The sequence below is a fragment of the Pleurodeles waltl genome, chromosome 3_2, assembly GCF_031143425.1.
Source record: "Pleurodeles waltl isolate 20211129_DDA chromosome 3_2, aPleWal1.hap1.20221129, whole genome shotgun sequence".
Taxonomy (NCBI): domain Eukaryota; kingdom Metazoa; phylum Chordata; class Amphibia; order Caudata; family Salamandridae; genus Pleurodeles; species Pleurodeles waltl.
Window position 1 is genome coordinate 13,994,784 of NC_090441.1, and position 27,476 is coordinate 14,022,259.

Consider the following 27,476-nt stretch of genomic DNA (forward strand, 5'->3'; position numbering starts at 1 on the left):
AGTTCTCACATTTTTGTTTACTACAGGTTTTTGTTGCTACCGTCATCACTTGTGAGACCACAGATAGCACAGACAGTTGTCTGTCCCACTAGCCAAGCCAGGGGCAGTAAATGATACCCCTAGTGACCCCTTACTATCGCCCGTGCCCGGAGGCCACCAGACTGCTATGATCTAGTGAAGCACGCCCACACGCGCATGCGCAGTAAAAAAAATAAGCAATATTAATATGAGTGACGCCTCTCACCTGGCAGCCCTCCCGCCAGAGCTTTCATCCCAGGCCTAAAACACACAACAGTGGGCACTGGTTTGCACACATTGACTAGGGAACGCTCGAGGTTTGGAATCGGGAGCCCCACGCGCCCCTTCACGTGAGGCGCTCACGTGGGAGGACTCAAGGTATCTGAAGATGTGCACCATCGCACAGATAGGTGAGCGCTGACAAGGCAGAGAAGAATCCAGGCCCGCCACAAAAGTAATCCAGCTTTCGGCCATCAATCTGACATAATCTCTTCAAAGGCAACAAGGGGCGAAGGTGTTTGCGAACCCTCCTCCCCAGCTCCCTCCCGTAAGAAGCCCGCATCGTGAGAAAGTATCTCTGATAGCGACAGACTAAAATTTACTCAGGCTCAGGGGGCTGGTGTTATCAACTGACCCATCCATGTCATCAGGTCAGGTTGGGCCAAACTCACGAAAGTTTGTTGGCACTCAACTCGTGTGCAGTGCTTCATTTGTAAAAAAAAAAATGTAAGTGCAGGGGCCCAAAGTGGTTCTTATGAGCCCGCTGCTGGACCCAGGCTGCCTAGTCTCAATTCCTACTCGTCCCTCTTTCTTCCAACCCCCCGCACTTTCTGTTGCTTTATCTTTTTCGTCCCTGTTTTCTCCCTTTTCTTCCTATCTTTCTCTTCTTTCTTCCTTCTATGCCTTCCTCTCTCCTGTCTGATGATCACAAATAAGTCACTGTACGCAAGAGAGAGTTCCTGTGCCCACCCCTTGCAACCACTGGAACAAATAAAAAAAAAAATGTGCAGCTCTCAAGCATGAATCACATATTTCAATACAAAGAATCAGCAGTATTGAGCCTGGAAGCACAACGCGTCAGGTACACAAGAACTGAAAACGTTTTCGAAGCAATTGGGGTGTGTGTAAGTGACTACATCTTAGTAATTTAGGATGTGACACGGCTACTCCAAATATGATGACCACCTCACTCCAGGTCATTAGGGACACCGTCTATAGACCTGAGCTTTTCACCTACAACGATTTATTTCAGGTATGTTAGTTTAATTGGTTAAATGGAGGCAAAACAGAACTACAACATCCAGAATGCATCAGGCTATTACACAAAGTCTAGGACAGGGAATAGTCCCCGGTATGACCTGGAGGGAGCCCTGTAATGTAGAAGGTTACAGCTGCTCCTCAACACGTGGAAAAGCAACACAAAGGTTGTATATCACCCTAAACTTTTATTTTTATAACTAAATATCATTGTTTCATATTGAAATCATCACAATATTGATTTAAGTTTACAATCTTTCATAGGATGTTCTCTTCACAAAACAGCAGCAGGGCCTCTAAGTCTCTGCTTGCTAATTGTGAAGTAAAATACGAATACAAAACAGTGATGGAAGGAATGCTTGAATTATTCTCAGCCACTGGTAATCACTCCGATTGTGACATCACAATAATTATACAAAACAGTGATGGATGGAATGGTTGAATTAATTTCAGCCACTGGTAATCACTCAGGCTGCACCCCAATCCATTGTTATTTTGCACACCATGCCACCTCAGTTTGGACCCAGCTATATGCAAATCAGTCTTGATCCTGCTTAAATAAGAACAGTCCAGCCCAAACCGCCAAGCCAGGTCCTCCCTGAACCAGAGCACAAGCAACCCAGGGCTGGTTTCGCGCTAGTTATGGGCTCATCAAGCAGGTACAGCTTGGTTTCAGTAACACAGAGTGCAGGGGACCAACTTCTGGGCACACCCATCAATCCCACTTTGGGTGTCACAATAATGATGGATTGGGATGTGGCTCCAAGCCCAAAGTGATTATCAGTGGCTCAGATTAATTCAAGCATTACATATCCATCACTGTTCTGTATATTTAATTGTGAAACACAGTTTTCTTTCCATCAGTGTTAGTTTAAAAATGGCCATTCAAAATTTGCACTGGCGATACAGGCTGTAAAAAACAGTCAGGTGTGTTGGACAGTGTAAATTAGAGCGTGAAAAAAGTGAAATTATGTGTGTGTAAGAGATTGAAGGGAATGAGAGAAGATTGGGTGTAAGGAATGACATGGTGTGTGAGAGAGGAGCGTGCAGGTGGTCATGTGGAAAGGGCAAGTAAGGCAGATTTGCAAGGGAATGTAAGATTGGGGAGCAAGGGAAAGCTCAATGTGAAGGGCAGGCGCAGTGTGTCAGTGAGAGGAATAGCTGATGTGTGCGAGTGGCAGTGGAATGGTAAGAGGAGTGTGTGAAGAGAGAGGAAGGTCAGAGAAAAGTGAGGGAGAAGTGTGAAGAGGGCAATAGTAAGAGATGATAGTAAAAAAACAAAGATGAAACAAGAGGAAGATGAGAAGAGATTAAGAAGAGAAAGAAATGAAAGCTGAAGAAGAGAACTTGAGAAAGTGAGGGGAATAGAGGTAGAAGAGAAAAAAGGCTAAAGGGAAAGAATGGACAGACAGAGAATGGCTCAAGAGAGAAATAGGTAGGAATTGTATTACCTAGAGCTCCGAAAGGTCAATGGAGGGATGAGAACAAGAGCACCATGCAGGTGCGTTTTTTGCCATTTGGCTAGAAAAGCCTGACTGACGCTGCCCCTTCCCCTGCCTCATCTATACCATGAGTAAGAAATATGTCATTATAGGTACATTCACTGCCAAATGGGCATCTGAACTTCAGCTTTAGGATCTACAGCAATTAGCAGCCAAATTGCAATCAAGCCCCTGTATGCACAGTGTTCTCATCAATAATTTCACTGCAAATATGGCAGTGATATTATTAATTATGTCATAGAAGATGTCATGACTGATGTAGCATGTGGGGTAATTAGCACTGCATGACGAGAGTTATAGTTACTTTAGGGCACAAGTTATAGTTACTTGAGATAACTATAACTGCTGAATTTCTATGGTTTTGTGTGTGTGAAATCTGAACCTAACTATAACATCCCTGTAACCTTTGAGTTTTTTAAATTCTTTTTCCTAACTATAACATCCATGTAACCTTTGTGTTTTTCAGTGAATTTCCATGTTTTTTAATTGCTATTTCCTAGTTATAACATCCCTCTAACCTTCGTGTTTTTTCAGTGAATTTCTAGGGTCTTTTTTAATGTAAGGTGATATTGAATTACCATACTTTAATCCAACTGTCCTTGCACAGGGCCTCTGGCCGTGCGTGGCAGGGGGTTGGCCTGCAGCAAAACCCTTGCATGCAGCCAACCCTACACTGCGCAATGCCTTTGGCTATGCACAGTGGGGGGTTGGCCATAAGGCATGGCCTGTGGCCAGGCCCTGTGACAAACAACCCAAAGACAGCCAATCCCACATCGCACACAGCCTTCGGATTAGTCACAGGGCCTGGCCCTGAGGACCCAAGGGTCTTTTTTTTTTTTTTTTTTTAAGAGGACAGGGCTGCACAGCCCCCCTCCTGAGTTTTGTAAGGCCCCGGGGACCCCAGTCCCCAGGGCCGCAAATTAAAATATAGGGGAGCTGGGGACTCAGCTCCCCTCCCCAGACTGCTTTTTGCCCCAGGGACTCCACCCCCCAGGACCAGGCAACAAATTTAAGGGAGAGGAGGGCATACACCCCCCCCCCAGGCCGAATTCAGCCCCAGGGACCCGATCCCCCAGGGTCTGGCCAAATATGTAAAGGGGGGGGGGGCAGGTGGACCACCTCCCTGGGCTGATTTCAATCCTCGGTGGGCCAATCCCCCTGGCCTGGCCAGCAAAGGGTGTGGTGCCCTGGTGCCCACTGCACTATCATCGGGGGCCAGATGGGGGCCCCTGCAGTTGAAGTCCCAGCTGGCTCCCCACATCCAGTAGAAGCCAATAATGCTACTCCCTGCTGCTTTACTGCATTTTTCATGTTCCCACCCGATAGGAACGGTCTTGGGCCCAGATGTAAGAGGACCTAGTGAAATTTTAATGGTACATTAGTGTCATTTTTACGCTAATGTGGCGTTAGATGGCCAAACACGCAGCACCATATTTACAAAGTGGCACAATGCATGCATCGCACCACTTTGTAACCCTTTGCGCAAGGCATAATGTATGCAAAGGGGACATTCCCCGAAGGGGGGGGCGAAAAAATTGTGTAAAGAAGACTAAGAGATTTCTTTGTGTAATTTTTGGTCACTTTGAACGCCTGCTCTGAGCAGGCGTTAAAAGGAGGCTTCCATTGGTTACAATGGGCCTCTGGGTGCTTTGCAAGATTAGCATCAAAATGTTAGATGCTAATCCAGCAAAGCGCTGCACTAGCATAAAAAATTCTGACGCTAGTTCCCTAACTACCGCCAAGGTGTGCCGTATGTTTAATATGACGCACACATGGTGGTGTTAGGGGGGGCGCTAAGGGGCTCAAGAAAAGTGGCGCTGCACTGAATGCAGCGCCACTTTTCATTAATATGCCCCGTGGTGTTTGCTCTCGGTCAGTGAGAGATTTGAAATTGCTCCCGTCAAGAGCAAACACAGATTTCCCTGCCTGTGTCAGTGTAGGCAGGGAAACTGCTATTTCCCAGGGGTGGAGACCCCAGGACATAGTCTTAGCCGGCTCTGGGTGATTTGGTCCCAAGGGCCATTAATGGCTCAGGGTGGTGGGCCATGTAGCCCTCCTCCCCTTTGCATACATGGCCTGGCCCCAGGGGATGGGGTCTCTGGGCTAAAATTGGCCCGGGAAGGGGAACCACATGTCCCCTTTCTCTTCTGAAAAACAGCCAGGTGCCTTGGGGATGGGGGCCCCAGAGCCAAAATTGGCCTGGGGTGGGGAGCACACACGCCCCCTCCTCCAAAATAGAAATATTTGTACCCCGGGTACCTGGCCCACCCGAATGGGCTTTTGAAAAAAAAAGCAAGCGCCGGAGATCCTCTGCAAATTCAAATAAAAAATAAAAAATACATTTATGGCCTCTGGCGGGGTCCCTTTGGGACCCTCCCACGAGGCCTAGGGTGTCAGGGTATTTCTGCCTTGCTCCCTTGTGTCTTCTTATGCCGTTTTTTAAGACTCAGGACTGCGGGAGCACCCACCGCAATATTTATGGAATGCCTCCTTGACACAGAGGAAGGCAATGCAGTGCTTTGCGCTGCCTTGCGTTACTCCATATCTATGAGGCCACGCAAAGCCACGTAGAGTGGCTTTGCGTCGTCTCACAGATATGATTGAGAGGACTGCGCCACTGGAGCATCTAAAAAAGTGACACTCCGGCGGCGCAGGCCTCTTGTAAATAACCACCTAAGTTTACTGTTTCACCTTGAATCACTCAGTCTCACTAATTCATGCAGTATCCCTCATTCTACTCTGATCCATTCTGTCTCACTCAGTCTCACTCATTCTAAATTACTCCGTCTTACTCTGTCTCACACACAGTAACACTCAGTTACACTGTCATTCTCTCTCACTCACTCACATTCATTCTCACACATACTCGTCCTTACTATCACTCACTGTCACTCTCTCTGACTTACTCCTTCACTGACTCTCTTTCATTTTAACTCACACAAAAATTCACAAAGACATGCTCACAGTGCTGGAATGGCGCAGGCACCTTCATGCACCTGTGTCAGCAATCAAAGAATGTCACTAGCTACCTCAATTTGTTGGTGGACCCGAAGCGGGTCTGCATTTTATTTGTATTGTATCAAGAGTGAATAACTATTCACTCTTGATTCAACAAAACTGGACCACAAAACAAGGAGGGTATAGTGTAGCTGTGGAGCCCATAAACGAGAACCCCCACTGGTCCAATGGATACAGTTGCGGCTGGTGTAAGGGCAAAGTAGCGGGGTGGAGGGCACAAAACACAAACACACACAAAAAATGTACCTACCCATCGCTGCATCACAGAAACACTGCATCCCTGCTTGTCAGACACAGGCTCCCAGCCTGCCCTGCGGCCAATCCTAACGCTGCTCTGATGCTGCTGACAGCATCAGAGCGGCTTCAGGATTGTCCTGAGCGCCCTCGATTTGCTCTCTCAGGCTGCCTGGGAGCCTGTGTCTGCTGTTTCCAACCCGGCAACACAGCCTAGGTTGGTGAGAGCTCAGTGGGCATGTGGGTTTGGCCGTCCTGAAACTGCTGGCCAAACCCAGATGCACACTGAGGGGAGTGCACACCACTCCCCCTCCCTGCCTGCCATCCCCCATAGCCCCACCCCCTTGAAAAATAAAACGATAATAAACATGGTTTATTATTGTTTTATTTCTCAAGTTTTGCAGCTGCTGCTGCTGGCGGGGAGGGGGCAATAGCGGCTGAATGGATAACCATTCATCAAACCAATCCATCCACTCAACCATCTATCCTTTCTCTTATCCACCACCCTTTCATCTATCCATTCATCCATACTTTCAATCATCCATCAATCCTTTCGCTCATCCACCCTTTTGCTCCCTCTATCTCTCTTTTCACTCCATCCATCCATCATCCTCCTTTTGGCTCATCCATCTATCCACCCTTTCACTCAGCCATCCATCCTTACACCGATCCATCCATCCATTCATTCATTTACCCTTTCACTCAACCACCCATCCTTTCACTCACTCATTTATCTATCCATTTATCCATCCATCCATCAATTCACCCTTTCACTCACCCATCCATCCATTCATCCAGACATCAGTCTACCCTGCATCTTAGTCATCCATCCATTGTTTTACTCATCCATCTTTAGATACATCCTTTCACTCATCCATCCTTTCCCTCGCCCATCCATATTTTCACTCCATCCACGCATCCATCCTTCACTCATTCTTCCACCCTTCAATTCTTTCTCTCATCATCCATCAATCCATACTTTCACTCCTCCATCTGTTCACCCTTTCACCTATCCAGCCATCCATTAATCCACCCCCTTTCACTCTTACTCTTCCTTCCCTTTCACTCTTTAATTTTTACATCTATCCTTTCACTCATTCATCCAAGCATCTATCCATCCACCATTTCATCCATCCATCTATTCATCTAGCCACCCACCCTTTCTTTCACTCATTTACCCTACCAACTTCATTATGAGCCTTTGTCTGCTGAGCTACGGACAGAAGAGGCCCATCGAGAACCCCAGCCCCCACCCTATAGCTGCTAAAGCAGGGAGTGGGGTGGGGGCTGACGATGTCCCTGATGCAGATGCGCACTTACCTCTTAGTCTACTAGTGCAATTATTGTCTGCAGCTGGTTCCTTCATTCTCTTGGGCCTCGACAGTCAAGATAAGGAGCACTCTGTCATGCTCAGCTCCATAATGTTTTTTCAAATTCAAACCAAATGCAGTACTAAATGTGTTACTTCCAGGAGATCACCCCCCTGCACTCCTCCTACAGCCTGCCCCTCTGTGATGATCAACAAATTGGTGCTACCCACTCCCTCCTTGTCCTCATCGGCCTGCCCCACCCCGCCATTGAAGTGAATGGAGTTCTGTAACTCCTCCTAGGGCCACTGTTTACGTACCCCTAAAGCAACCAAATCCATGGCTTTCTAATTCAGCACTCCTTCTCCTGTGATGTCACTGCTGTAGCTTGTGCCTGCAGGTCAAAGAAAACCTCGCCCTGCTGCACTTGTGCAGTAGAACATCTGCAAAGTTCACTAGAGTTCACCCAGGAGATTCAGCACAGTCTTGGAGTACTAATTTCTTTTCAGCTGCTCTCTGTTTATTTCCCTGTTCTTGCCTCTCCCCTAGGGTGGCAGGGCAGCACCCCTTTTTCCCATGAACACCAGTTGCCGTGCTTCAAATGGGGGGATGGGCCCCCCTGGGGAGCGCAGAGACCACAGAAGAGGGACACAAGATCACAGACCACCAGGTTCGTGCTAGTTCTACCGCAATGAAACTCAGGTTTCCTGTCATGGAGTTTGTGAACAATATTTTTGGCATATTGTTTTTTTTGGTTTACTTTTTAAGAAGTTGGGCTTCTATTGTAGTTTGCCCGTTCTCCATGTATGCAGTGCCTAGTGGAAAGACAAAAGCATGGTGGGTAGATACATTTTTTTAAAATCAGAGTTGCAGTAGAAATGTAAAACAATATGGTATTAGTGGGATTATGCTGATATATGTGCAGAGAGTTGATGCTTGTATGGGGCTTGAAGAAAGGTAGGTTTTTGATGTGGGTAGAATTATCACCTAACCAAAGGTTAAATGCCAGCCATATGATCACGTTTTAGGGTTCTGCAAACGCCTGGAATCAAAATCAAAATATTTTTCTTTCTTACTTTATATATCTGTCAGGTATCATTAAGAGACCTCTAGAACACATTCTAAAGTGCTTTCTTCTTATATTTACTGATTAAAAATTGTACTGATAATGGGAAAAAATACCCACTTTTGCCAATTTTGTTAACTTTTGTACTGGTCGGGACATTAAAATACTGCTCAGGATGTTAAAAAAAAAAAAGGCCAAGTGGCAACCTTAGATGTGGGATGTTTGTACTGGGGTTCTAGGTAGCCTTGAAGAGAAGGGAATGTATTGGATAGGACTTAGTGTAGGAAGCTTCTGGGTCAGAATTTCAAGAATGGGATTTCAGTACTGGCAGTGATTGATTGGAAATATAAAAGTGCAGATATGCACTGCCCAAAAGTAACTGTTCGCTACTGAGCAGTTTTGGTACTCTCCTGTTAGAAGTATTGCAGCACTGTTGAAAAGTGCTGGTATTTTCCCCTTGAAATTAAAGAAGTCCATCTAGTCAATATCTGATAGTCTGACATTAGGAGCTGGTTATGGCTCCAAAAAGACACCTCTGTTGGGAGATTGTTTAGAGCATTTCATGGAAGTCGTGGATATGGGCTTTGAAAATGGACCCCAGACTGTGTGTTGTAGAGTGGTGTCTGAATGTGCTTTGTAGAATGTGGCCTGGGCAGGGCTTTGCAGGTGGTGTCTAGGTGGTGCTTTGGAAGTCGATGTAGGGCTTTGTCTAAGTGACAACTTTGTAGATTCAGTTTGGATAGAAATTTAGTGTGTTCAGAACAAGACTTTGTAAAGAAAGGTCAGGGTAATGATTTTCAAAGAAGGTCTAAATGTGGCTTTGAGCACCTAAATATGACTTTTGGCCAGGTGGAATTTCCAATGTACCGATGATTTAGTAATTCTTACCCTGCACCCCCCACTCAACTCCACCCACCCCATTGAAAAGTTTGAGGGGGGCACTGACTCCAAAACATTGTGCTCAGGGAGGCTCAGTATTAAAAAGGTTTGAAGCCCAGTGTTTTAAGTCCTTAAGGGCATTATCAGTTCCTCTTCAGTGCATTTCCTGTAGGCCACGTTTTCTTCTCAAAATGCCTCCAAATCTCAGAAGTTCAAGAGAGCACTATTTTGGACCTGCAAAATAGACATTTTCAAATTTCCTTTTGAAACATTGCACTTAGTAGTGTGGAATTAAAAAAGTACAATCCAGAAAATTAATAAAAAATGACAATTCTTTCCACAAATCTCTCTGAAAAGAAACAATCTCCTTGATAGCAATCTCCTTGACAGCAAATATGTTTCTTGCATATATTCCTGAGCAGTACCCAAACATCAGGAATGCAGTAATTCAAGCAAATTGTATGTTTGCCATTGATTTTTCTCTAAAAGAACCTAGATTTAAACAGTGGTCCAAACCTGAGTAGATGCTAAATGTTTTTTTTGTCATAAGCATAGAGTGTTTAAAATAGTTTATGGAGGTAAAAGTGTCAGTTTGAAATAAACCATCTGAACAATTGATGCCCTAAACAAAATTGCATTTTAAATATCATCTTGCTAAAATATTGCATCTAGAATTAAGACTATCACAATATTGCTAAAATAGGCTTATAGAGAAAAGTATAGATTTGCAATTCTTAACCCCACATCTACTTACTCTGACAATATTCATGTTATCTGGGTACGTAGATGTGGCATTAAGAATCTGAAAGCTGTACTTCCCTGCCCTTGCTATTCAAGCTCTGTTTTACTGGTGGTCAGAACTTGGAAGGGGCTGATGACATACCACCACCCCAAAGTAAATGATGGATATTCATATCATGAAATTATACGAGGGTAGATTGGGACTTGACTGTAGTTGTGCGAGTGAATTACTGAGTTACGGAGAGTCTTCATAATTGACGCTGTAAGACACATAGAACAGGTGGATTGCTTGCAGTTTGTGAAAAAAAGACGTTTGCTTTGTTCCATCAAGAAGGAGTACTGTGGACAGATAAGGCAACAAATGTATTATGTTAATGAGTAGAGTATGAAAATAAGTAGATGTCAGTGGTATAATTGCATACTTCATTAGACACAGAGGGCAGCTTAAAACCTAGATACGAATCTATTCAAATGCGCATATACCAGACAGCTACATTTCCCAGCAGGTGCCACTGATGTGCTGTTATGTAAACGTCATGATGTCACAGAGTCCCTACACAAGATGAGAATGGCATGCATAGGCCGGGGCTGCATCTTTGTAAAATGAAATTGATTCATCATTCAGCGAGACAGCTGTGGCCAGGTCTGTAGAGCTAGGGGTAGGCAAACATAAGGGGTTGTTCTCAATATTTGGGAAAATATGCCTGTTATGATATTAACTACATACGCTTTGCCTATATTGGGCAAGTGTAGTGCTTGCATTTTGGGTACCTACTCATCTTGGCCTGCTTTCCCAAGAAGATAATTTATCACCACTTAGGTAAGCAAATTTAGAACCACTGCAGGGCGTGCTTTGACATTACTCATTCATGAGTGTTGGGGGAATAATTGCTTTGAAATGCTGTCAAGCTCTATTGCAATTATGAGAACTTGGATTAGTATGAGGACAAAGTGTGTGCCTACACAATACACAGCACACGTCTCTACAGAAATTGTCTGAATAAGCTCTATGGTTGGCACTTAGATGGCCCGGATAAAAAGTAGGAAAGGGGTGATTCTATGTCAGGAATAGAGGCGATGATTATGCCTTGCTTTCTTTCTTTATTTCATTCCAGCAGCTTCAACTTAACAAGGCAAAACTACCTTTCCCATGAGTCTTGGGGAAAGAACTACAACTTTAACATCCAATTGAAAAACACAGTCTTTCAACAGAAAGACTTGCACCCCTTGTAATGTCCTCTTTCTTTCCTGCTTCCAAGCAGCTAAGTAGTCTTCCTTTCTCCTCTCTATTAAGTGTGATTTGCAATTGTCTTTTTCCCTTTTAGCAGGCTCACCATAAACAACATTCAAGTAGCGGGACCGCATTTCAGCGCTCCCGTTGTGGCAGAAATACTCAGGCCGTGAGAGCGTGATGCCACATTCCTGCCGCTAGGGGCACGTGGTCCCTCGAGCGCGATCTGTCAGTTTCTAGAAACTGATGGGAGCGTCGTGAGCTGAGCACGGAAGCCTCGACTCACCTGAGAGCCTGACGCCCACGTTCTGTGGGTCTGTATCGATACAACACTGGGTGCCATTTCTTATTACATGTTATAGGCAGACTGACACTCGCTGAGCGCATCGGCGATGAAAGCGCTCCTCGCGCTCCCGGGATTGATCCCGGGTGATAAAACCCTTATACCCCTGCACATAAAATAGGGCGTGGGCTCCAGAGCTAAGACCGACATGGCACTTTGCTCTTCCAAAAGCCTGCTACCTAGTTTAGCTCCAAAACCTGCCGTGGGCAACTCAGAGAGGGTTTCCCCTGCGCCTCTGGTCTACCTGCCCTCTGTGACCAGCCTGGACAGAGCCAATATTTTGCCTCCATTAACATGGAATGGCAGAAGAATATACTGTGGAGGAATCCCTACAGGTGCTCCCCATTGACAATTAATTCTGTCAGGCGGTAGACGCCTCCATACATCAGGCAGTGGCAGCGGCAATAGAGCCCCTGGAACGCTGCTTGTTTGGGCTTGCCTGTACTTGTCCTGTATCCTTAAGTGGTTCGGACTCTGTCCCCACATCTGGGGTACCCCTCTTGAGACGTCTGCCCCAAAAATGTAAAGGCGACAAATCCGCTGGACCTGGGGGTGTTTGAGTCCCTCACAAAAGCCTTGATCAGACCAGAACCTTCAACAGAGGACAGTCTCCAAAACAATTTAGAGGTACCTCTGCTCTCAGACCAGGATCATGGAGATTCGCCAGACGAAGTGGGTCCATCTCGCCCTTGGCACCCTTCTCCAACTCCGGAAGATTCTAAATCTCAGCAACCTCCATCTGATATGCTGGATCTTGAGGACTTGATCCACCTGCACTCTGAGTGGTCCCCTCGGGACAAGGTGACTCAGTATTTGGCTATCCGCCTCCGCAAACCCCTCGATAAGGAAGTGAGGGCATGCCTCGATGCTGAATGCCCACGCGTGTCCCTCCCTGGGAAGGTGGCCTCACTCCGGAACTTGATTCCCACACAGCCATTTTCCTGCAGACGTATATTAAAGATCCCAAGAAAGGGATTGATAGGTCTTGGCGTGCATGCCAAGCTAAACTCCTTGATGTTAGCTGACCAAAATCGTAGACCTGGCGGAGGAGGCTAAGGCCACAGGCATGCCTCGATCTCCAGAGATTCTCTCAGGCTGGGCCCAACGGGCAGTCATATTTCAGGGCAATGTCAACTGTGGCTTTTCAACCGAATGACGACGCTCCTTCCTCCTTAAGGTAGATCCGAAGCACGCTGCCCTGGCATCTACGGAGGCAGGACTCGGGGCGCAGGGAGTCCTTTTTGGGGAGCCTTTCATCAAGGAGCTAGGCAAGTTTTTGGCCACGTTCACTTCGTTGGACAAGGCGCAAACATCCATCAAAAAGATTGTTCAGCCAAAAAATGTAATCGGGGCCCGCCGTGGCAGAGGGCCCTTGACCGGCCATTTCTATGTCCAAAGCCCTCCCAAAGGCTTCAGATGTCCACAGGATCAACCCCACCAGGAAGAATTTTTCAACACAAGAAGACCGTACAGGGGACGTACCGCCAGAGACTTTTCAAGAGCACAATTCCAAGCCCAAGCAGGTAAGGCTTTGCGATTCTTCCCAACTAGGAGTGTGCGGCATGGTTCACACACAATTGGGAAAGGATCACATCCGATGTGTGGGTTTTGCAAACTGTCAAGGGGGTTCGCATAGATTTTTACGGTACTCTGGTACAGCTTTTTCCCCCACGCCCGTTGCACTTTGCAGAAGATCAGGCAGCGCTTATAGATCAGGAGGTCGCAGATCTTCCGCAAATGAATGCTATATCCAAGACACTTCATTCCCAAGGTTTCTTGATCAATCTCTTTATAGCAGAGAAACAGGATGGTGATCAGCGTCTGGTAATCAATTTCAGAGAGTTCACCAGGTGGCTTGTTTATCGCCATTTCAAGATGGAGGGTATCCATCTCTTACGCGACCTTCTGAGACCCAATGATTGGATGGTCCCACTGGACCTACATGATGCCTACCTAGCGATCCCAATCTTTCCCCCACACCACAGATTTCTGCAGTTCAGGTGGAGGCACCAGGTGTATGAGTTCAAGGCGTTGCCGTTTGGGCTGTCGTCTGCTCCCTGATTCTTCACCAAACTCCTCGGACCAGTCATGGAGCACCTCCGAGCTCAGGGTTTTTGACTCATAGTATAACTTAGACGATATCCTCATAATGAACCAATGTCCGCATGATCTATCAGACCACCTCCAAGTGACAGTCACTCTTCTGGAGAGCTTGGGCTTCATCATCAACAAACGCAAATCCCTGCTCTCCCCCGCTCAACAGGCCACCTTCCTAGGCTTTGTGATAGACTCAGTCGAGAACACCCTGGGGCTTCCTACGCGCATGATTGTGAAGATTCGCAGGTAGCTCAGGAGGACTCTGGCAAAGAGTTCAACCTCTCTACACCAGATAGCCAGGGTAGTAGGATTGCTGTCCTCATCCATTCAGGCAATATTTCCAGGCCCTCTTCACCACAGGGCCCTGCAGCATCTAAACGCATCCCATCTGCGCAAAGGTCTCCAGTACTCAGAGCATGATCCCCTCACAAATGAGGTAGTAGACGAGATGACTTGGTGGTTGACTCACATGGAGGCCTGGAATGGTACAACCATTTTCGGCTCCGATCCCGATCTGGTGATCGAGTCAGACGCCAGCAAGTCTGCATGGGGGGCGCACTGTGAAGACTCCTGTACAGGCGGAAAGTGGTCTGCAGAGGAGCAGAAATTGCACATCAACTGCCTAGTGCTCATGGCAGGATCCTTCATGATAAAGTGTTGGATGAAGGACCGGGTCAGTTGCACGGTCCTCCTGAAAATGGACAGTCGCTTGGCAGGCAGAAATATCAACAGATTAGGGGGTGCCAGATCGAAGATATTGGCAGATTTGGCCAAATATCTCTGGTAATTCTGTCTCACCAAGAACATCTCGGTTAGAGAGGAATATCTGCCCGGCGCCTCCAATTCAGTGGCAGACTGGTACTCCAGACAATGGTGAGACACAAGTCTTTGGCGTTTGGACCAGTTAATATTCAGAAGGCTGGATGCCCTTTGGAGTCCTTTCTCGATAGACCTCTTTGCCTCCAGGTTGGACCATCAACTTCCCCATTATTTCAGCTGGAGGCCCGATCCTCTGGCAATAGCGATGCATGCATCTCTGCAGGATTGGTCGAAGGAACAGGGACATGCGTTACCCCCCTTCTCAATGATCGAAAGACTATCAGCACAGGTCCGTCGACAGAAGGCCAAGATGGTCCTGATCACACTTTGATGTCCCCCATTAGTGCTACTAGATTGGATTCCACTCATGGCATGGTGGATTTCAGGCAATGCTGGATAGTGCCAGGATTATCGGCGGAGGCTGAGAGAATCTTGCCGGCTGTGTGGGCAGATGAAACCAATAAAAGTTACAAATCAGCATGGTTCTGGTGGGTGCGTTGGTGTGTTCAAAACAACCACTATCCCATGGGGTGCGAAGTGGTCCCTACCCTGAATTTTCTGGTGATCCTAGCTTCTCAGGGTCTGGCCTACAGGACCATAAACTACTACAGGTCAGCTATATCAGCTGGCCACTTCTCCTTGAGGGTTCTCTGGTCGGGAACATCCCCTAGTGTGCAAGCTGCTGAGATGAATATGTTTGACCATGCCTCCCGAACCTCGCTATTCTGCTCTTTGGGATGTCAGTTTGGTCCAGAATCTCTTTATGGCTTGGCAACAAAACAAATTCTTGTCATGCAAAGAGCTGTTGGCAAAATTGGCCATGCTTTTATGCTTAGTGTCATGTCATCGAGTGTCGGATGTGGAAGCCTTGGACCTTTGAGGGCGGTCGTTCACCCCGGATGGAGTGACATTCCATATTTCTAGCGGCGCAAAAATAAATTCTTTGGAGGTTTCATACCCGGCTTTCCATAGGTTTCCAAAATTGTGTGTGGTTTGTTGCCTTAAAGCTTACGAGGAGATGACGGAGGAATTTCGATCTCCAGGAGAGAGACGGTTGCTGGTTTCCTTAAGGGAACCCTACAAGGCTGTCTCATCTCCCACCATTGCCAGGTGGATCCGTTGGGTAATGCTAGAAGGGGGAATTGACATTTTCCTGTTTGGCACTCACTCAGTGAGAGGAGCGATGGCTTCTAAGGCTTTTCGGCTAGGGGCTCGGTTGGAGGACATAATTAACGCAGCGGATTGGTCCTCAGATTCCATGTTTAAGCGGTTTTATTTTAAACCAGTGTTAGACATGGCCTCCTTGGTGGTGGATAAGCTTTGAACAGGCATAATCCTAGCCTCCGGTCCTGACATAGAATGTAAAATGTCCTAGTAAGCATGAAGGTAAGTTTCAATTCTATTAAGAACACAGAGGCAAAGTTTATTCCCACCCAAAGCTTTAAAAAAGGCTCTTTCTGACCCGACTGCGATGGGAATGTGAAATTATTAAGGAGGACAAGTTCCATGTAACATCTAAGTAATTTGTGGTTTTTCCTTCCAATTTACTGCTCTAGTCTCTCAAAACTGCCTTGTAGTCGAGGAAAGTTTGGGACGAAGTTAATGAATTCACATAATCTGGTTTTCTTCATAATGAAGTTGTGTTTAGTGAATTCTTTCTTTAGTAAAGTTTAAGCTTGGAAAATCAATAATGATAGATGGTTAACAGTATATTTTTCTCCTTACTTAATAGGTATAGAGGGATCCAAACAGGAATGAGAGATGAGGAAGTCAGTATCTCTTGTCGCATTCAAGTAAGAGGACGTTACGAGGGGAGCGACCCGGATGTTGAAAGACTGTGTTTTTTCATTGGATGTTAAAGTTGTAGTCCTTTCCCTAAGACTCATGGGAAAGGTACTTTTATCTTGTTAAATTGAAGTTGCTGGAATGAAACAAAGAAAGAAAGCAAGTCTTAATCCTCGCCTCCATGCCCTTAATAGAATTGAAACTTTCCTTCATATTTACTAGGAAATGTTACATTTTCTGCCTGTGCTGTCTGCCACGCACACTGTGGACTACTCACAACTGGCAGTTACCTGGCATCAGGTGGGTTGCCTGTTCCACCACAAAGTCACAATACAGTAGTGAAGAAAGGCAGCGAATTAGAGGACCAGGCCTCCTGACAAAGGCCAACTGACCACACAGGCAGAGCAGGTTGAAACAAACTAACAAAGTAGGAGATGAATTTTAGGGTCCCAGTGCCCAGCAGCTCTCTCATTCTAGGTTTGTTTTATCTTTGTGACTAGTGATGGCATGAATAGAATCATTTGGTTACTCACCACAACACAATTTTGGGTTTTCTTTTTTGGCCCACTTGAGTGAAGCATAGGTACACTTTATTATTCCTCCAGTTGCATATACAACAAAAAATAGTCTGAATATAGGCCCAGAAGATGAAGCATGACACCAAGAGTGTATGGGTGCCTTTGTCCTTTTGAGGAGCGTCCCTAGAAGGACAATAAAAGCGTAGAGTGTGCAAATAGGCAACCAACTAGATTGAATATAGTGGCAGGTTAGAATGTCCATCTTGCATGTGTAAAAATGTTGACAAAGGAGGATAGATAGTATTCCCTTTATAACCTCTCACTTCTTGGTTGGTGGCTAACTCCTTATTTGACAGATGCCAGGCACCTTCCTATTACGAAAACACTGTTTTAGCCGATTGCTTTGTGGGACACGATGCAGGATTGTGTGTGACACGAAGCAGGATTTTGGGTATTTGATCTTTTTCCTGCAATCATTTTTTAGAATGTGCTTTATTTATAGCACCTCTGGCTACGAAGGATTCCTTTTTTTTCTTATCATAGTTTTCAAGGAAAAACTAGATGTGATCTAAAAGCAAATTAGTAAAATTATACTTTTAATACCTTATTCAGGCGTAACTGTACTCATTTTGGGAAGTCTCTAATGTTTGACAGGTTATGCATGGAAAACAGCCAAAGGGTTTCAGGCATGCTTCAGGTAAATGTTTCTGAATTTTCAGTTGCGACTTTGCAGATACATTTCTGTATGTGAAACTCTATATAATGTCCAGTTGCGCACGGACAAATACCAGTGCATATGTTTACATAACTTGGAAGCCCCTTTACCTACGCTCCCACAATTTTTTCAGGGGTTGTGGCTGCCCCCTTCCTACCACAGAAAGGGGTTTACTTACATTTTGGGTGTGAGTGGATCTGAGAAAAGTGTATGATTATCCACGAATATATACAATTTACTCATGTGCACAAACTATCAAAGCATTCTAACCCGGGGAAGACCACTCCAAACACCAGTAGCTGTTCTTACATCACTTTGTAACGCAACACTGTCACCAAAACACATTACGCCTCTCAGGGATGCTCTGCAACCACAGGTTAGTTTCTTTCGGTTTGGGGCTCGCCAGTGTTTGAGCGAAATAAAGTACAATTTGGGAGTACAGCCCCAAGGCTTTTCAAAGGTATTTAGTGCAACTATAGTTGGTTGTATATTAAAAGCTAAGTGTTATTATTAGAAGTGGTAGTATCAGTTGTATTTTTGTTGAAATTATTATTACTATGTTAGTGAATCATATTTACATTTCATTGCAGTTCTAGTTTGCATATTTCGTGAAACAGCGGGTTTTTCGCATTCCTTATGTATTGTATTTTCCATGCACGCAGACCCCATTTTCTTATCCAGAACGTCACAGGCACTCAGTCCCGAGGCTGTGCTCCACCTTCCCACAATGCACCTCAAGAATGACACAAATCGCACAAAAGGATCGTTTGCACTGGTTTTACGAGATGCGCCGTGGCTCGCGCTCTTGGAGGCGTACAAAGACTGCCCCGGCGGTGTGCGTGCCTGGGACGACTGCCGGCGCGCCCCAGACCTGAAGCGTTTGTTCACAGCAGCCTTAAAGCAAGGGTTATTGTGCCAGCCAGGCCTGTAACCTGGGTTTGACCCCGCTGACGTGGGCTGAAGTGTCACCTCTGCTTCTTCTCGAGCAAACACAGGACAATTGGTGTGTGTGTGGTTTACCTGTAAGAACAGGTGTCGGCCAAACCTCACTTTCCTCCAGGGGTAACTGAGAGGTCACGGTGGTCCCCCTCATCTTGCCCTCTCTTCCATCTCCTTGTTGTTTAATGTTATCGATAGCATTATTGATTCATGGGCTCCTCAGTGATCACATATCTATTAGCTGATAAGGATATCTTTGTGTTGGGCTCATATGGATTCTGATTCAACCAACGCGTATGGCGGCTCACTGGCCCATGGGAAACTTGAGATATTTCACGTTAGATCTGGATATCTGAAACTTGTGAATGAATGGGACTGTGTCAGTCAAATTCGTCTTTTTAAATTAAATTGATTCATCTTTCAGGGCGGCTGCAGTGACCAGAGTGGCATATGACTGGAGATCTACAAGTAGTCAAACAGAAGGAGTTTTTCCTCAATTTTGGGGGAAACATGCCTGCTATGATGTTAAGTACATGCACTGTTTTTTGGTCCCCAGCACTTCTGCCACTCTCAGCTTAAAGAATGCGTGAGAGCTTTGGCCTCTGGATGGGCCTTAGTATACCACGTCTAAACACTGACACAACTGAAGCTATTCTTCCCGGTCTGAGGCCTGGTGACCAAATACACTCGGCCCAGTGCTCACTCTAGCTAATCTGACCCTTAGCAATGGGGTCCTCTTTGAGCCCCAATTATCCTTTTCTCTGCACACCAACAAACTTTCCAGTTCTTGCTCCTTCTTCCTTAAGGCCACCTGGAAGCTCTTCCTCGTCTTCCCACCCACTACCTCAACACCGCTGTCCAGATCTTCTCCTGATTAGATTACTGTAATGCTCTTTTTCTCAGTCTGCTGCTTTACCTGCTAGCAAAAATTAAACACATTCAGAATGCTGCAACCCATTTGATATACAACCTTAACCGTCGGTGTAGGATCTTTCATCATTTGAAAACTCTCCATTGGCTTCCCATCAACAAAAGGTGCATTTTAAGGTCTAGTCCATAGATCCAAGAAAACGTGCATCAGAGGTGGGTGATTCCCAGTACTTACCTCCAAAGCTTGTAACAATTCCCTGTTTGACCACCCTATTCCCTGTTGGACCACCTTACATAAACCTCACAGAACTAACTTATTCTTAGACTAAATCACACTAATCTTCCTGCGCTTGCTCTGAGAAGCCGCGTTCTGGGAAGCCTTTAGCGCCAGGACACCGTATTCCTGGGTTGCAAATAGCACATCATCATCATCTTGAAAGAACTATAAAACAGACAAAATGATGTGCTAGAACAGAGATGATCGGTGGTGAGCACTTACCCGATGACAAATGATGGCTGGTTGGAAAATGTATTTTGTGCAGCACAGCTCCCACCAAGCCATAAAGACTTTTCTGTTCACTGGACCACAAATAAATTCTAACCACTGACTGCCTCTCAATCATTAATGAGCAGATAGATGTCTGCCTTGTTGTGAAATATAATGAATGACTGCTATGAGATTTCTAATAATGCCACCTGTTCAGGTACCTATAGATACCTACCTTACATGCCTGTTTTTTTCTTTGGGTTGGTCTTTTCAAGATGAGCAAATGTTACCTGCTTACACGTAAGCTTGCAATTCATTGAGGTCCTGCTCTACTCTAGTAATCACTTTTTTAAAATCTAACCACTCTTCTTAAAAGTTGCAAGGTGCCAAGATTGCCTCTGGTTTTGAGTCCTTGAGTTGTATTGTATTACAGCACTTACATAGCACTTACTACTCTTATGTGGGGCAGTGACGTGCTTGCCTACATGAGAAGCATGCTACACCATGTAGGGTGTGTGGTTGGAAGAATGTTGCTTTTGTTTTGATCTTATGTGGGAAGTGTTTCCATGTCGTGCTTGACGACCACGAGGTGCGGTTATTGTGTTATGGGACACAGCGCATAGTAGTGTTTTGGATGATGTAGTATATGAAATAGACATGCAGTTTGATGGTTTTCAGCATGCTGTTAGTAATAAACAATTTAAACAACTCTGCAGGTCACTTCATGGTATTTCATGTGATATAATCTGCCTAGCAGGTTACTGCACTGGGTTGTCCAATCTGAGATTTTGTGTGTAATTGTGGTCCTGAGCTGGCATGGTTGGAGGGAGAGAGGAGTGGAGAGATCTGTAGCCAAGGGCATTTTCATATAATTTCATATATATGAGTGTCAATGTGAGATGTAAAGAAGTGGCCAGATTCTGTAGATATTTGGGGCCTGCAGTGTACGGACTTTAAGCCTTCAAAAACTGTCCAGTACTGTGTGACAGATCTCTTCAATTATTACATGCCTGTTCATTTGGCGATGTTTGGTTTTTGTGGTGGAGTGCTGGTGATAGACAACCCTCATAGCAGATATGTAGTATGTGTACTTAATAGGTATAAGTTACAATTTGTGGTTGACCAAAAAGTATTATGGTTTTGGTATTATTGTGGGCCACGCATAATTACATTGCAGAAGTTATATGCAGAAGTACATAACTATAGTTTGTGACACTGTTAGCATGATGTATCAAGGATAAGTCTGAATCCATGATTACCTTTAGGTGTATAACTTCTCTTAATTATGTTGTCGGGCTTCAAGTTCCTTAGGTCGTATGGCCGTTGGCTGGTAGTTTTGCCACTGCCTGTATCTTATAATCTCTGTGTTTGCAGTGTTGAGCTTTAGATGGCTCTTCATCATCCATGTGTTTATGGCTCAAAGACAGTCATTGAGTTTTGAATTTTAGTGGTCTTCAGGGCTTTACCTTTTGGTAAAGGGAGTTAGGTAGATGTTGAATAATAGTGAGGATATGATGGGCCCCTGCGAAATGCTGCAGTGTTATGTGTGAGTTGGTTATTTAAAAAGGGTTAGTTAGGCTACCCTTTGGTTGTCATTATGAGTATGGCGGAGTTGGACCGCCCCGCCAGTGGTGTGGACCGCCGTATTATGAGTGCGGCTGTGAACTGTGGGCAACACAGCCACCTCACCGCCTGTGTTTCCAGTGCGGTATGACCGTCGATGACGGTGGAGGTCATGTCTAGGCCTGAGGAAAGTACCATCCCCGCCCACCCTATTATGATTCACCACACCGCTACGATTTCCGGGCAGGAACACCCACATGTCAGATGCATCCCCCACACCAACTACCAAGCCCACATACACACACACAAACACCCATAGAAACACACACCCTCCCCACCAACACCTAAACGCGCACACAAACACACACACAGGCCAAACAAGGTATTCACTCAGTACAGATATATACATTCCTGACACATGCAGAGAAATAAATAAGTGGATGCGCATACCTGTGTACACGACCCTCCCATATCAAAACCCAGGGCAACGGAATATCATTGCACCAACATGCCTGTTGGCCAGATATATTAAATGACTTATGGAAAGTGAAACAAACTATGTTCAAACAAGGCCATGGGCCAGTCCATAGAAAATGTCCGAGTGTGCCAACAAGGCACATACTTGACTCCTACCACGACCATGGCCTACACAGGGCAGCGGCATCAACGGGGCATCAATGGGGCAGGTAGGCCCCTCAGGGGGCAGGGTTATGGGGTGGTGGGGGTGAGGACTTAGGTTTGGAAGGGGGGGACTTTGGCTTAGGAGTCGGAGGAGGTGGGTGTTTTGGCATGCTCTTGGAAGGAGTGGGAGTGGGCTTGGACTGGGTGGTGGGAGAGGGATCAGGCCTCTTACAAATTTTCTTACTGGCTGGGGAAGGGCAAGGGGAATGGGACCAGGAAGAGAGGACTGTGGAGGAGCTTGACTGTGGAGGAGCTTTAAGGGGAGCTTGGATCTGTTGAAGCCACAGGAACGTTTGGGAACAAGACGGGGTGGGCCAGTGAGTTCAAATAGGTCAACACGGGAAAGGTAAAGCTTTTTAGGTGCAGGTGGAGGGGCTTTGGAGACAGTTTTGGCAGTGGAGGTTGAGGGAGTGGTTGTAGGTGGTGTAGGTTTGCTGCGAGTGGATGCAGCTGCATGCTGAGTCAGCTTATGTTTGGTGGATGAATGTTGTGTGGATGAGTGTGAGTGTCTGTGTGTATTGGGAGGGGGGGTAGAAAGAGTGGGAGAAGGCAGGCTACCAGTGTAGACGGATGTTGTGGTGGTGTCTGCTGGTGTGGTGAGTGTGCTGCAAGTGTATGTAGGTTGACGTGGTGAGTGCGGGTGTGGTGCATATGTGGATGGCTGCTGTTATGGTGACTGTGCTAATGGGGGCAGGAGCAGTGACTCAGGGTGCAGTGCATGTGGCTGTGCGTGGTGAGGTGATAGACAGGGAGGAGGGGGTGCGGTATACAGTGGGGGAAGTGGATGTTGTCGTTTTTGCAGTTGTATGTGGAGTGTGTGCATGCTTGTTGTGGGACGTGTGTCACATGGAGTTTCTTGTATGTTGTCTTGGGTATATGCTTGTCTGCATGTGTGTGTGGGATGGGTGAGGGGTGCTGAAAGGGGCAGAGGTGGTGGGAGGGGGGACGGAAAGACCAGTGACACTGGCTGCCGACAAAGAAGAGGCCCGGGCCTGAAAAGACCTCTGTAGGCCAGACATGGCACTGTGAATGCCTTCCAGGTAGGCATTGCATTGCTGTATCTGGGATGCAAGCCCCTGGATGGCATTCACGATGGTTGTCTGCCCTACAGAGATGGATTTCAGGAGGTCAATAGCCTCCTCATTGAGGGCAGCAGGGCTGACTGGGGCAGGGCCTGAGGTGCCTGGGACGAAGGAGACGCCCACCCTCCTGGGTGAGCAGGCACGGGAAACTCGGGGGAGGGGGGCTACTGGGAGGGCAGAGCTGGTACAGGGGGTGGCGGAAAATGGCAAAGATTTGGTGGCCCCAGAAGGGTCCGCCATCACCAGGGTGCTGCCTTTCGAGGAGATATCAGAGTCACTACTAGCAGTGGTAGATGCCGCCCTGTGGTGCTCCCCTCACTCTCCAACCCACTGTTCCCCTCGGCGTCGGTGGTCTCTGCCTCCTGGGTCCCGTGAGCTGCAGCATCCCCATTCGCCGGTGCCCCTTCTCCTTCGCCTGCTGATGCTAATGCACACAAGGAGACAAGTTGACAGAGAGGGTGGGGTAGAAAAAGAAAGGGATGCAGACTGTCAATTACAGTACACATAAGATGTAGGCACAAATGCAGTCAAGCACATCCCAAAAACTATCCCTCACCATTACCAATTCCATGAAGGTAAGTACCTATGAAAAGAAATCCAGCTCCCACACTACAGTGACATACTGACGCTATACTGGCCAACCACATCACCATCTAGCCCGTACATCCCCTTCCAAGCAGACCATGGCAATCTGGGAGTGATCCAGTCCCACTACAATGTGACAAATCGATGATGTGGTACATCAGATCCACAGGCTAACCCATAGGACCCATTACATAGTCACATTCCCACCCATACCCAGATAACTGCACAATCCCAGTGACTCAGGGGGCAAGTTGCATGCCCACACCTGTCCATGACCCTGATACTACCTGCTACCCACCCTATTGCACCCAGCTACACAGTACAAAGTAAAAACAGAACAGTGGTGGTACTAACCCTCTAGTAGCTGCTGTGCTGCCTTCAAGCGTCCATCCACGACATCAGAACCCTGATGGACAACGGTGAAACAGTCGCCCTCATTCTCCTCGACCTCTTGGCTGCCTTCGACACCGTCTGTCACCGCACCCTAATCACCCGCCTCCGCTCCACCGGGATCCAAGGCCAGGCCCTGGACTGGATCGCCTCCTTCCTCTCAAACCGTTCCCAAAGAGTTTACCTCCCTCCGTTTCGCTCAGAACCCACCGAGATCATCTGCGGCGTACCTCAAGGCTCATCGCTCAGCCCGACACTCTTCAATGTCTACATGAGCCCCCTCGCCAACATCGTTCGCAAGCACGACATCATCATCACCTCCTACGCCGACGACACCCAACTTATACTCTCCCTCACCAAGGACCCCGCCAGCGCCAAGACCAACCTACAAGAGGGTATGAAGGACGTCGTAGATTGGATGAGGCTCAGCCGCCTAAAGCTGAACTCTGAAAAAACGGAAGTCCTCATCCTCGGCAACACCCCGTCCGCCTGGGACGACTCCTGGTGGCCCATGGCCCTCGGCACCGCACCGACCCCCACAGACCACGCCCGCAACCTCGGCTTCATCTTGGACCCTCTTCTCACCATGACCAAGCAAGTCAACGCCGTGTCCTCCGCCTGCTTCCTCACCCTCCGCATGCTCCGCAAGATCTTCTGCTGGATCCCCGCCTACACTAGAAAAACCGTGACCCACGCCCTCGTCACGAGCCGCCTGGACTACGGCAACACCCTCTACGCCGGGACCACAGCCAAACTCCAAAATCGCCTGCAACGCATTCAAAACGCATCGGCACGCCTCATGCTCGACGTACCCCGCAACAGACACATCTCCGCACACCTGAGACACCTGCATTGGCTCCCAGTCAGCAAAAGGATCACCTTTCGACTTCTCACCCACGCACACAAAGCCCTCCACAACAAGGGACCGGAATACCTCATCCGACGCCTCAGCTTCTACGCCCCCGCCCGCCTCCTCCGTTCCTCTGGCCTCGCGCTCGCTGCCGTCCCTCGCATCCGCCGCTCCACGGCGGGTGGGAGATCTTTCTCCTTCCTGGCGGCCAAGACCTGGAACTCCCTCCCCACCAGCCTCAGGACCACCCAGGACCACTCCGCTTTCCGGAGACTCCTAAAGACCTGGCTATTCGAGCAGCAGTAACCCCCCCCTTTCCCCTAGCGCCTTGAGACCCGCACGGGTGAGTAGCGCGCTTTATAAATGTTAATGATTTGATTTGATTTGATCCAACTCCGGATTGGACACCGCCAGAATGCAGGCCATTAGGGGGGGGGTCAGGGTCCGACATGCACCCCTTCCTCGTTGGGAGGCCATCCCCAGCTGGGCCTCTGCAGTCTTCCTGGCCCAGTGTCTCAGGTCCTCCCACCGCTTCCTGCAGTGGGTGCTCCACCGGCTGTAGACCACCAGGGTCCGCACTTCCTTGGTGATGGCTTTCCACATCCCCTTCTTCTGATGGGTGCTAACCTGCATGGGAGACACAGAACAAAATACTGTAGATCAAGCCTCCAAATTCACACTTGGGATACAACGCCACATGTATCTGTACCTCAAACAATGACCCCCCAATCATGCCCCTACACACATACGTCCTGTTACACTTCACCTATCTATTGGGACATCCAACATTCATGCACACATGCATCCGCTACACACTGCCAGGGTGCTATAATGCCCCTCACCTGGTCCCCTGGTCAGCAATAAAGCTTGGCATACTGGCATAGGAGCTCATCCACAAGCTTCTCCAACTCCTCCAAGGTGAAGGCTGGGGCCCGTTCCCCTGTAGTACGTGCAATTTCTGCAACCAGTGGCAGGACACAGCAGCACACGCAGTGGAGTAGTGGCCATCTCGAGGTACAAGTCGAGTAGCAAGGGCTACACAAAATGGCGGTGAGGACCGCTGCAGTGTGCACCGTCACCCCTGGCGCAGATCATGATTGGCCCTTGTTCCCCATAGACACAAATGCTAACCAATGAGGAGTTGCACGGCGGTACTGACCGCCTACCGCCATGAGGACTAACACCAGCAGAATGATGTCACTTACACCTGTCCTCCACATGTGGGACAGGCAGCTGCCATTTGACGAGGGCAACTTGTTTATACACAGTACAGGGACAGTGTTTATGGCCGACTAGTAATACCTATGAGAGTTTAAATGGTGAAGTTACACATGCAATGTACAATAGCATGGTAGCATTCAAGCCTATAGGTGAATATGTCTCTGGCACACCAATCTCAACATGTCATTAATGTGTACAATGGCTGCCCACAACGTTCTACAGCAATGTGTGTGCAGAGTTGTATATGAATGTATGTGATACCTGTATACAGACAATTGACATCTACACATCTTTGTGTTTTTCTCCACCATAGCCATCGACCCAAGTGGAGAGGGAAGGCTACACCAGTATACAGACCCCTTGTTGACCTGGCTACCATGGAAAAGCGCCGCATTATCATCAGCTATCGTCTGAACAGTGCCATCATTTGTGAGCTGTGTTCCCAATTTGAGTCTGCTCTACTGCCTGCCAAACGAAACCCCTATGCTATCCCCCCAACAGTACAGGTACTATCTGTCCTACATTTTCTGGCTACTGGTTATTTTCAGGCGACTGTGGGCTTGGCTTCCGGTGTGTCACAACCAATGTTCAGCAACATGTTGGCAAATGTCCTAAATGCCTTCTTGCAACACCTTCAGCCTAACATACAATTTCCTGAAAGGCAGATTATACCACAGTGAAGTCTGATTTTTATGCAATTGCCAACATCCCTCATGTGATTGGTGCCATTGATGGCACACATAATCCCCTCATGCCCCCCAGAGCCACTGAGCAAGTGTTTAAGAACCACAAAAACTTCCATTCCATTAACGTGCAGGTGGTGTGTCTTGCAGATCAATACATCTCACAGGTGGCAGCAAGATTCCCTGGATCAGTCCATGATGCCTACATTTTGAGGGACAGCAGTGTCCCACAAATCATGGCACAACTACAGGGAGACAGAGCCTGACTAAACACGTTTGACATTATACGACTGTGTGTCATGTGCTATCTTTCGCCCCTCTTCCTAGGTGATTCTGGCTATCCTAACATGCAGGACGGGGGGGAACCGGTACAATGATGCCCATGGTCGTACCAGAAAGGTGACTGAGAGGACCTTTGGGCTCCTGAAAGCCAGAAGCAGGTGCCTGCATATGTCTGGAGGAGCCCTGTGCTACTCCCCAAACAAGGTGAATCAGATCAGAGTAGCCTGCTGTATGCTGCACAATTTGGCCTTCAGGAGACATGGTCTACTACTGGAAGTGGAGGTTGGAGCACTGCCATCCGTGGGACCCCAGG